Source organism: Platichthys flesus, chromosome 9 (genome assembly GCF_949316205.1).
Source record: "Platichthys flesus chromosome 9, fPlaFle2.1, whole genome shotgun sequence".
Taxonomy (NCBI): domain Eukaryota; kingdom Metazoa; phylum Chordata; class Actinopteri; order Pleuronectiformes; family Pleuronectidae; genus Platichthys; species Platichthys flesus.
In genome coordinates this window covers 6781863-6792858 of record NC_084953.1, presented here as the reverse complement: position 1 = coordinate 6792858, position 10996 = coordinate 6781863, and positions in this window count along the sequence as shown.

Genomic DNA, 10996 nt, shown 5'->3' with positions numbered 1-10996 from the left:
ATGAAAGAAAGACCTCCAACACCAGTATGTCTCTGTTCGGTTTATAAACATGCATTTACGTCTCGACTATGTCCCCTCCACGCCGGGTGAGGGTGAGTACAGAGAGGGACCATAATCTCAAAAAAGACAAAGGGACCAATCAACTTCAGCTGATTTTTAACTGGTCAGGGTCTGGTCTGGGTCTGGTTTAAGGGTTAGGGTCAGACATGTAAAGGCTATTGTTTGAGCTAGTCTCCCACTGATGAATGTAAGTCTATGTGTGTGCACGTCATCCTCTGTCTCTCCTCTAAGTATTTAGACGCACAATATGAGTTTTCTCATATGAACTGCGTGCTCCATTACGTACATGTATGTGGAACTTTAAGTATAGAGTTACCTCCTTTCTGAAAGCCAACAATTACAAATATTTACTGCTTTCCATACCTTCATGCTGAGGTGTGTGAAGCATGCACTTTTCTTTTTGGAGGCCCGCATATTAATTACACAGGTGATCAACAATCACACGTGGAATGTAAATCTCATGTTGCACTTGTTGCCTGTGTGGCAAGATGTGTAAAGAAATCCATGTGGGTACAAAGGACAGCAATTCCCATTCTGTAATTTTCCTCTGTCCATGTGCGTTTCCTTCTAATATTTCTTCACCCTCGTGGTGGCTACGAGAACCGAGAGTTTTCCTCGTATTATGACAGCTGTAGGCTGTTACACTGTTATGAGAGACTGCCTGAAAGTCCAGCCTTGCTTTATCTGAGGCCCACTGCCAACACATTTCTGTGACTCAGACGTTTTCTCTTCCAGTTCAGCGATGGAGATATTCTATTCTGGCAGGGGCCCGTTGCCTCTGCATCAACTGGCTCATTCTCATAGCATCAACTGTCTGAGTCATGGTTTTCCTTTTTAATCTGTTAATTTCGTTCCGGGGGAGGACAGACAATACAGCTTTGTTGTTTAAAACCCCCAAAAATAAATAAACCAACCAGCAATGAATAATTTATCCTTTTTAGTAGATAACTTATTAAAGTTGGTAAAATGGTCAAACTAACGTTATTAAGTAATTCTGCAAACCAAATACATGGTTCCAGCAACTCAAATTTAAGGATTTGCTGCTTTTCACCAAAATCAAATCACTGAGTAAACTGCGATCACAGATTTGTACTACACATAGGACAACTTGTCCTTCAGGGTGGTTCCGTTCAGCAGCATGCCTGTCAGGGTCTGTGAACAAGTTTTGCTTGTCATCACTGACAAGCATCTCAACGAATATCATGAAACCAGATATGTATTGTTGCTCTGACGTGGCTGAGGGGGAGAGCGCCTTCCGCCAAACAAAAGATTGGCGGTTAGATTCCCAGTCTTCCCCATCTTCATGCCAAAGTGACAGCTGAACCCTGAATAGCCCTTCAACGATGCTGAATGCACAAACTGGAAGTCGCTTTGGATGAAATGTAATGGCTGGGGTTGGAGCGCTCACAGGCACATTCAGAGACTCCACTCCAACAGAGGCGATGTTACATTAATGTAAATCAGAACCACATGTTTTATGGAGAAGTGCAACTCGAAGGCTCAGTAACTTTCCTTTGCCATCATCTACAGATTCATCACCACCATAATCTCTGATTGACAAATAAGAGAAATTCAGAATACACTGGAAGATATGAAGTTAATTGCAAACAACTAAATATGAGGTCACATAAAGCCACAAAGTGCTGTGATTCACACTGGATGCTTGCGTGTGTGTCTGTGTGTGTGTGTGTGTGTGTCTGTGTATGTATTGTGCAATAACAGAACTGGTCCTGCTTGTTTTCTGCGTAGGATGAGGGAGGGAATGACAAGGCACCAGTCACTCCCACCAACCCCTCTAACCAGCCACTGTCGCTATGAGGACCACCCCCCCCCCCCTCCCCCCCACACTCCCGTCACTGTTTTGAGATCTCAGGGAAAAGGTGATGCACACTTGAAAGTTATATACCACAGTAATCAATACGTTATCTGACCTGCCACTGGGGGGAGCTGCAGGCGCACAGAGCGAGAGCCACTGAAGTGTATGAGAGGGAGATGATGAGCAGATTTATTCATCTTTCTCATCGTCTCTGTGGAATAATTGGCTGATTGATGAAATGAGTGAAACCATGACATCATAATCTCACCTGAGCGAATCTGTTTATTAAAGTAGCGACGTAATTAATCAGGAATTTGAGGTTTGTGTTGTAACAAAGCTTTTGGCCCCTTCAAAAATTTTACCCATTTGTGAAAGCAGCTTTTTATGACACCTAGTTACATTTTGTATATATAACACATTATTGATATGCATTTTCAATGGCCTGTCAAGTTAAGCTAAAATAAGATAAGAGACAGAAATATACACATGACATTAGAGCATAGTGCACTTCTAATAACTAGCTAAATGGAAATATAGGTCAAACACAAGCTACACTAAGCTAACACAAGGTAAGTTAAGATAAGATAAGATAAAATAAGATATATTAACATACACACGAGCATCTTAGACACACAATTTGAAGCAAAACTGAAACAGAGGAAGTACCTGCCACAAACCGAAAAAGATTTACGATAGATAAATAGATTTGCAACAAACTAATACAAAATAGACCTTTGTTTTGGAAATACAGTAATTAAAGTAATTACAAATGACAGAGGTTACTATAGCGACCAGCTTCCTAAACTTTTTGCATGAGTCAGTGAATCTAATGGACCAGTTCAAACCAGCCGCGGGTTCACCGACGGGCCCTCTGTCAATCCTGTGGTTTTCACAGATCCCCTGCAAGCTGTGACAGCGGACCACACGTCACTGCACGGCACTTTGGAGAGAAGTCTCTGAGCCCCAGTACCAGTTCAAACATCAACACTGGTTTCTTTTGATCTTGTTTAATGAATCGGAGAATATCTGACGGACCTGTAGCCTTCAGGGGTTCACACTTAACATCTGTAAAGACACATTGATCTGCCTGAGCTTTACTTCTTTTTGTCAGGAAGTTACTTTCAGCTTAGTTTATACAATTACACCTTTTTTTTCAATATTGATATTATTTTTCCGGATTTGCTGAACAAAAACGTCTGAAGTCAGTGACGAAGCGTATCAATGTTATTTTATACGCACATTGTGAAGTTGGTGATGTGCATCTATTTTGAAAAATGCGAGAGGAAAAGAATGAACCCCCCCCCCCCACACAGGAAAATCAAACCCTAGCTCTGTTCTCGCCTCCGTTCTGACTAATGAAGATATCAATGTTAGATCATCGGTATCCAGCAGTTACACACAGCCGGCTCAGACTCATGCTGGAGAGGTGTGCTTGGAGGACGTCATCAAACTGACAAACTGCTTTCGGAAGTAGCTCGGAACACACATATCACTGACAGAAACCAATTCTTCTCTCTCAAAGGAATTATTCTTAGGCTTCACTGCAGACCACTCCCCTTACATCTGTCCTTCCATTACTGGCCTTCTCCCTCCTCAGATCCAGTGCGATGATTCATCCTCAGCAAATATGCAAACAACCCATGAGGGCTTCTATATGGTTTCTCAAGCATCATCATCTCTCCCTCAGATGTTAGGAATTACTTCAGTGCAGTCCCACATAACTTAAATAACATTATTCAAACATGACTCCCACACAAATCTGAAAAAACGTCACAGAGAGGTTTACGCACGTTCTGTCAGTTGTATATGAGACTGTGCTTTTTGTTATCTCGTGTGATTGGCCATATACACAGCAGTAAAATAGATTGATGGGAAATATTCAAGCCTGTGTCAGAAATTGCGACTGGAATATTATTTCTATTTTTGCAATGGTAATATGTTTTTACCTGACACATTTGGCAAGTGATACATCTGTTTGTACTGAAAATTACCGAAAAATATTCACAAACAACACATTTGTTTTTAGTACAAGTGTCTGATCTCTTTTTGACACTTGGTTATGTGGGTATGTTTAGGCCCTCACAGGACTCGGTTAAGGTTCGGGAAAGATTCCGGTGAAATACAAAAGACGTTAAGGCCCAACATGTTTACATTTAAACAAAACCAGGATCTTTTGTTGACTAAACCTAACCATAGATGGGACTGAGGTCACAAACCCTGGCCACCATCTAACCCAGCTGCCTTGTTGGCGTTCATAAAAGCTACTCTTCATTATAAATGTTAGATTGCATATTTATATAATTTCTATGAGACAGATAAGCACCATTTTATATAAAACAACACAAAGCAACAATTTATTGATCCAACGTATATTTATACAATACTATACATTGCATGTGTAGGTAATTATCTGCTAATGATATAAGCCCCAAAGCACCATTGTTGTTGCAGTGTAGTTTATTATTATTATTATTATATAGCTGCTGTAAATACTCACTGGTGCCCTGTGTGTTTTAAACTGAAGTTACAGTCCCTCTAAAACTGCACCACTTGTGTTAAAAATGACGAATTTACTAAACAAAACAGTGATCTGCCACGTGTATGATGTAGTGAGGTATTTGTTGGGTCATTATCTTTCTATAATCTACAGAGATACTTACATGCTGGGTTTCTGTTAACCTGCCCGCATGTGAGTGGGAGCCACACTCAAACGTTTGTAGGACCACATGGGCGCATCCTTCATCACCACAATCGTGGGGCAACACAAGAAACACATTTTTACGCTGATGGCATGCGGTGAGTTACCTTTCACCTGTGTTGTGACAACACGGTTCAAATATTACACATCATGGAAACATTTGCAGATTTTCTTCATGGGAAAGGTCAGGGGTAAAGTCTCTGTGACTTACAAGACAATGAGTTATCACATGTCCAGGTACAATATCATAGAGGTTTGTCATTATTTATTCATAAACACCCTGCGATACATTTTCAACATTTGCATAAAATTGAGGAAAAGTTAGTCTACTTTATAGTTTTAGTTTTTATGGTATATCCCTCTTCTGTCAACATAATTTCTCAGAAAAGAAGAATAAACCAAACTATAGAGGATACCAATAAATCAACAGCTCTGCCGCCTCTCTCCGGTCAGCTGGGATTGGCTCCAGTTCCCCAGGTGACCCTCAGAGGATAAGTGCTATAGATAATGGATGGATGGATGGATGGATACCCCAGACACACATTAATGTAATTTTTCTTCAACAGTCTCACAATTAGCTTTTTTCATCAGAGCTTGGACAGTAACATTGAATAAGTAGGAAAAGAGTAGCTGACGTTCACACACACACACACACACATACACACACACACATCCACTGACACACACTCAGCTGTCATAAAACCTACGTGCTGAATCCGGGCTCCAATTAATCATCGCTTTGCTTTTCTGAATGTGCTTCCAGTCCAGGACTCTGGGTTTCCTGCGTCTGCCCTGCCAAACTCTGCACCCTGTGGAGTTTAATTCATTGAACTTTCCAACTAACACAAACAGGTCATTTCATTTAGTTGACCAGAGAGAGATTAAGAGGAAAACAAATTTGTCACAAATGTTAATCAAGGCAGTTGTCACTGTTTTATAATCTAATCTAAAGATAAGGCCATTGCTCATTTTATTCTTATCAAGTAGATAACACTTACTCATGAGATAATTGTTGGTTATCAGAGGAATGTTTCCCACGTTATGTGGAAAGCTAAAAGGGGTGAGCAAATTCAAATGACATACCTGAAAGGTATCTCAACTCGAAACACCCTATTACTAACCTGGGAAAACAGTTGAGACACCAAATCAAATAACTGACTGAACTGAAGTCAACTTTAAACCGATACCAGTCCGTGTGTAACACAGGTAATAGTCCCCTGTGTGGAGGAGTGCTGGGATTTTTTTAGGACTGTGCAAAAAGATGATATCGTTTTTTTTTTTTAGATTCCTATGAACTTCTTCAAAATTAACATTTTACTTTAGAAGAGGGAACAATACATATTCACGTCCAGGAATAATTGTTCTGATCAACTTCCTTGTTTCCTCTTGTGTGTCAGTGGGGTAGTGTCATATGTCTGCTATCAGTGTGTGTGTGTGCGTGTGTGTGTTTGTGTTTGTGTTTGTGTCTGTGTATGTGTATGTGTATGTGTGTGTGTGTGCGTGTAGTTAAGTAGAGGGGGGTAAGATTTTAATTGTTAGGTTTAGGTTGAATATAAGGTTTGGGTTCGGCTGTCTAATGAATGGAAGTCAATGTAAAGTCCTAATAAGGATAGCTGCACACACCTGTGTGTTTCTGTGAGTCTGTCTGTGAGTCTCTGTGTGTGTGTGTGTGTGTGTGTGTGTGTGTGTATGTGTGTGTGTGAGAGAGAGAGAGAGAGAGAGAGAGAGAGAGAGAGAGAGGGAGAGATACATAAAACTTATATTTTAAAAGAAATCCCATGCGTCAGTTTTCAGATAAAATGTATTATTATACATAGTTTACATTGATAGTTCCCATGTTGTGTCAATAGCAAATGCAGGTACACAAGCGCCCATGGGCGTGTCTGAGGTGTGGCTCCTATCCTGAGGCAGACAGAAGCGACTTTGAACAAGAGAAACGTCTGAAGTCAGTGTTGAAGTATATTACTGTTGTTTTTTTTTTACGCACATTGTGAAGTTGGTGATGTGCATCTATTTTGAAAAATGTGAGAGGAATTGAACGAACCCCCCCCCCCCCCCTTAAAAAAAAATAAAACCCTGGCTCTCTTCTCGCCTCCGTTCTGAATAATGCAGATATCGATGTCAGATCATTGGTATACAGCAGTTACACACTGATCAGTCTCATGCTGGCGAGGTGAGCTTGGAGGCCGTCATTAAACTGACAAACTGTTTTCGGAAGTAGCTCGGTGACAGCTTTAATATTTAGAGCATGAGGACATCGAGACAGGACTCAAACTTCCAGTGTTTCAGGTTCCTGAGATCAAGTCTTATCAGGTCGAGTTAAGGTCTGAGAGACGAGTTTTATAAACAGAGATCTCTGTCTCCTACATCTCTGGTGTGTGATGTCATCCTCTGTGTCTGCTCCTTTAGGCCCTTAAGTGGTTATGTATAATGTATAACACTGTGATGTGTGTACGTCTGATAGATGACTAAGTGGGTGCCACGGGTGAGTATGTGCCAACGACCTGATATGACGGCAGGTACGCGTGATCTCTGGAAGGCTAACAGCTGTTTTTTGTGTTCTTGTTTTGTTGTTTTGTCATCGTGTCACGTGATGTGGTTTTTGCAGCAGGTCTCTTCCCCCCTGTGTGACCTTAAAAGGCTCTGCTACTGTAGGTAGTTTCTGTCTCCTGTGAAATACACGTCACCCCAAACATGCGGCTTGGTCGAATATGGAAACAACCAAATGCCAAGTATTCCTCGTCGCTGAGACAATGAGGGTACTTCCTTTCTTCTGTTTTTCCTTCTCAGCACGACACGTGGACCAAGGTGGAACTTCCTGAATAAATGTTTAGCGATGAGAAGTTAATAAATAAATAAATAAATCAATGAGCTTGTCGGTCAACAGTGCAAGATACAATTATCCTGGTTTCCCATTAACCAGAAACTTTCACCTGATGTTGCCTGGTATGTAATTTGTTCCCAATGAAAAGCAAATGGGTCAGAGCACGTGAAAAGATAAAGATGGACAATAATGTTATTTCTTTCTTTTGTGTTTCACTGCGTTTGGATTTGTCCTCATCTCTCGCTTTTCCCTTCCTCCCTTCGAGTGGCAGAATCCTCTCACTTGCACATAAACAGTTTACTACTGACTCTGGGTCAACTCACCTGCCCATTACAGGAATCCAGTAACCAGGAACACAGGTTAAACATTTAGCTGCAGAAAAACCCCTCAAATCCCAATCGCACACTCATTTACCGGAGAAAGAACTTTTATCAATGTCCGTTTCAACAGGAATCTCACCTGACTGGCATTTCCTTGTGTCTCAGCATTAGATGGCCAGGTTTTTTTTTACGGGACAGTACAACTAGTGGTTTGAAGATTTCCCCTCGGGCAAGAAGTGACAGGTGTTTTTTGTCACATTCTCTGATGTCTTATGGCAGTTGACCCGTCAGTGTAACGGAAATACTGGTGTCTCTGTCTACATGTCACCTCTCCCTCTCTTTCACAGCATTATTTCCCACTTTCCTGGTGCATCATTGGAGGTTCATGCTTATTGGTTTCCTGGCAAACTTAGACTCTGCTATTAGCTCATTGCTTCGTTTCCACCAACCCCTGAAGGAAGGATCGGTCTCTGACATGGTCCACCGTGCTCTATAGGGTGTCACTAAATGTGTCTCTCTGCTTTTTTGTGCACAGTAGGTCGTTTTTCCATGAAAACAGCCGCCTGCCAGCTGAAAAGGCTGAAAGAAAGCAGTGAGAATGAACCAATGCATTACATCTGAGAGGAGTTGCAGTTTGGGGTGATTGTTCTCTGCAGCTTCACCGCCCCTCACACTGATCTCACATTGTTTTTATTGTAACCACTTCAACACATAGTTCCCAGAATTGTGACGTTCTCCCACTGATGTGCCGAAGCATCGGAGAACCTCTGCAGTCTCCGGTAATCCACTTTGTTGATTGTGTCATTTAAACCTGCTCATGCAAGCGACAAGTGGCTTCCTGTGGGTCAGTGCCAGTTCACGTGCGGAGGCGGCTGGCGCCAACTCCCGCTTGACCCCGGGTATCTGCAAGGTGTCACGTAATTCTGGTTTTGGATCACGGCCTCCATGCCGGGTCTGGTTCAAGTGAGGTCCAGAAGCGGTCAGAGGGACAACACACACTGGAGTCTCCTGATCTTTTCAGGGCTCGCGGCCTGCTCATGCTCATTACACCCACACAAAGCAAGATGTGTTCCCCCTGCTCAATCTCATAGATCCGGACCCGAGCATGCCCCTAATACTCACCCTTGGGCAAATGAGAGTGAGGAAAACAAATCATATGCTCACACTGTTATGTCATTTTCATGCCGTCACAGAGCAAGTCCCCCCGACAGGGAATCCCATGGCTGGTCTTTGAAGTCATGGTCAAAGACTATGAGATGGATGAGGAACCGTTCTTCGGGTTCCGTTGAGACGACAGCAGATGAACATGGCTTAATGAATGTAGCGTGTGTATCTGTGTGTGTGTCTGTGTGGGACTGTGTGTTTAAAACCAGTAAGAGGGGGTGACAGTAAAGGTGCTCTCTGTATCAGCTGGGAGAAATGTGTGAATGGATGGGAAAATGCTGCTTCTCATTGTCTGTGTTTAGATGGGATGATGCCTTCGTGGTCTGACTCACCACTTTGTGCCGGCAGTCACGTCAACATTCCTTCCACCGTGTTTGTTTTTGAATGGGTACCCCGTTTGCACGGCCGGCCTTTACTGCTGAGGCCAGGATTCCCGGACACTTTTGGACCGGGCGCTAATCTTCACACCTCATATACAGTAACAGTCCTTTTATCCTCATTGCAGATACATCTCTTCCCGGCAAGGCGTATATCAACTCATGGAAAGGTTATCAAACGTGCAGAATCTCACCGCCTGCACGCAGATGTATCCCCATTTCCATTCATATACTTTGTTATGTTAGTAATCTAAAATCCTCACAGAGTTCATCAAAATCCCAACAGAAGCAGTACATTGTTTTCCCAACTGTTGCTTTGAATATACTGTCAAATTACGCAAGGACACTTATTCTTCCTCGGGGCATTTGGACTGATAAATTCTTTCCTAATTACCGCATGTAACTTCAATGCAAAGAGGGAGTGGCATAGTGAGAAATTCCTTATCTGGTCCTCTCCACCACCACTTATCTGTGAAGCAGGAGCTCATGCCATGTTGGCTGACAGCATGCAGATCTCCTCGAGCCTGACAAGTGTCTACAAGTTTAGATCTGATGTGCTGAAAAGCGAAAGCTGCACAAAGTGATCTATTGTGTGTATAGGTGAGTGTGTGTGCGCTGAGGGAATTTGGGTTGGGATAAAACAACAAAGCTTCGAGCCCTTTTTGCAGAGTTGTGCAGGAGTTGACGCTTTCTTGGAAATGATTGTGTTAATCGCATTAATCTTGTGATTAAGATAATTGATCTGTTGTTCGTTTCTGTTGTCGACTTGCACCATTCAGACCTGTAGATAAAAATATATTTATAGATAGAGCAGGTCTGTCACAACACGATATGCAAAGTAGGCATTTGCCTGAGACTGCCTGAATTTCGTGAGAACTCTCTTAGATTCTATCATCGGCTTTGAATATGATGCTACAAAGGTCGGAAACTAACTTTCTGCCAAAAGCTTTTTAATTTTAGATGTTTGGCTGAAACTGGAAAGTGTGTGAATGATGCACCTGGGATGGTGGTGGAGGTTTGCCCTTAAACTTTACTTATATTTACGTACATGCACAATATGCACCTTGACGATAATTCTCATCTCGTCTCTCATAAAACAATTGTCTTAAGATTAGAATGATGTTGTCGTGTAGCACTTTCTGCTAGCTGTGGGGGGTTGGGTTCAATGGAGGGCCCCTCGGGTCCCTTTCGACTGGGGAAAGTGCCCATAACTGCATCTATAGAGCTTGAGCATGACTCTTTATTGTTGACGTTGGGCAAACTTTTGGCAAAAAATGTTTAACTCAGGGTCCAATCCCTGCCTTGCTTTAGACCACATCTCATGCTGTTCTGCAAAAGGTTAACACTCTGACTGAGATATCACTTTCTAGTTTTCTGATGCATTAAAAAATTATAAATCCTTATACTATAACTGACTGGAAGCAATTCTTCTGAAGAGATTTTCTAAATTGAATTTACCCCAACTATTACAATTTCAGTAGTTCATTGCAATACATTAGTAATCTTATTAAACATTTTAAAATACTGAATGACTATAAACAACTCCAAATACATAAAAGGTAATAAAGTGATTATGATGACTCTACTTTATTTTCCTTTGCATATGCAAACGTTGAAATCCTTTAAAATGCACCACTATTCTGGTGGCATCTTCGGTTTCCATACTTTAAGACATTTTAAAATTATTAAATTGTAGATATCAATTCAGTATTCATTCATAAGAAGATATTCATATGT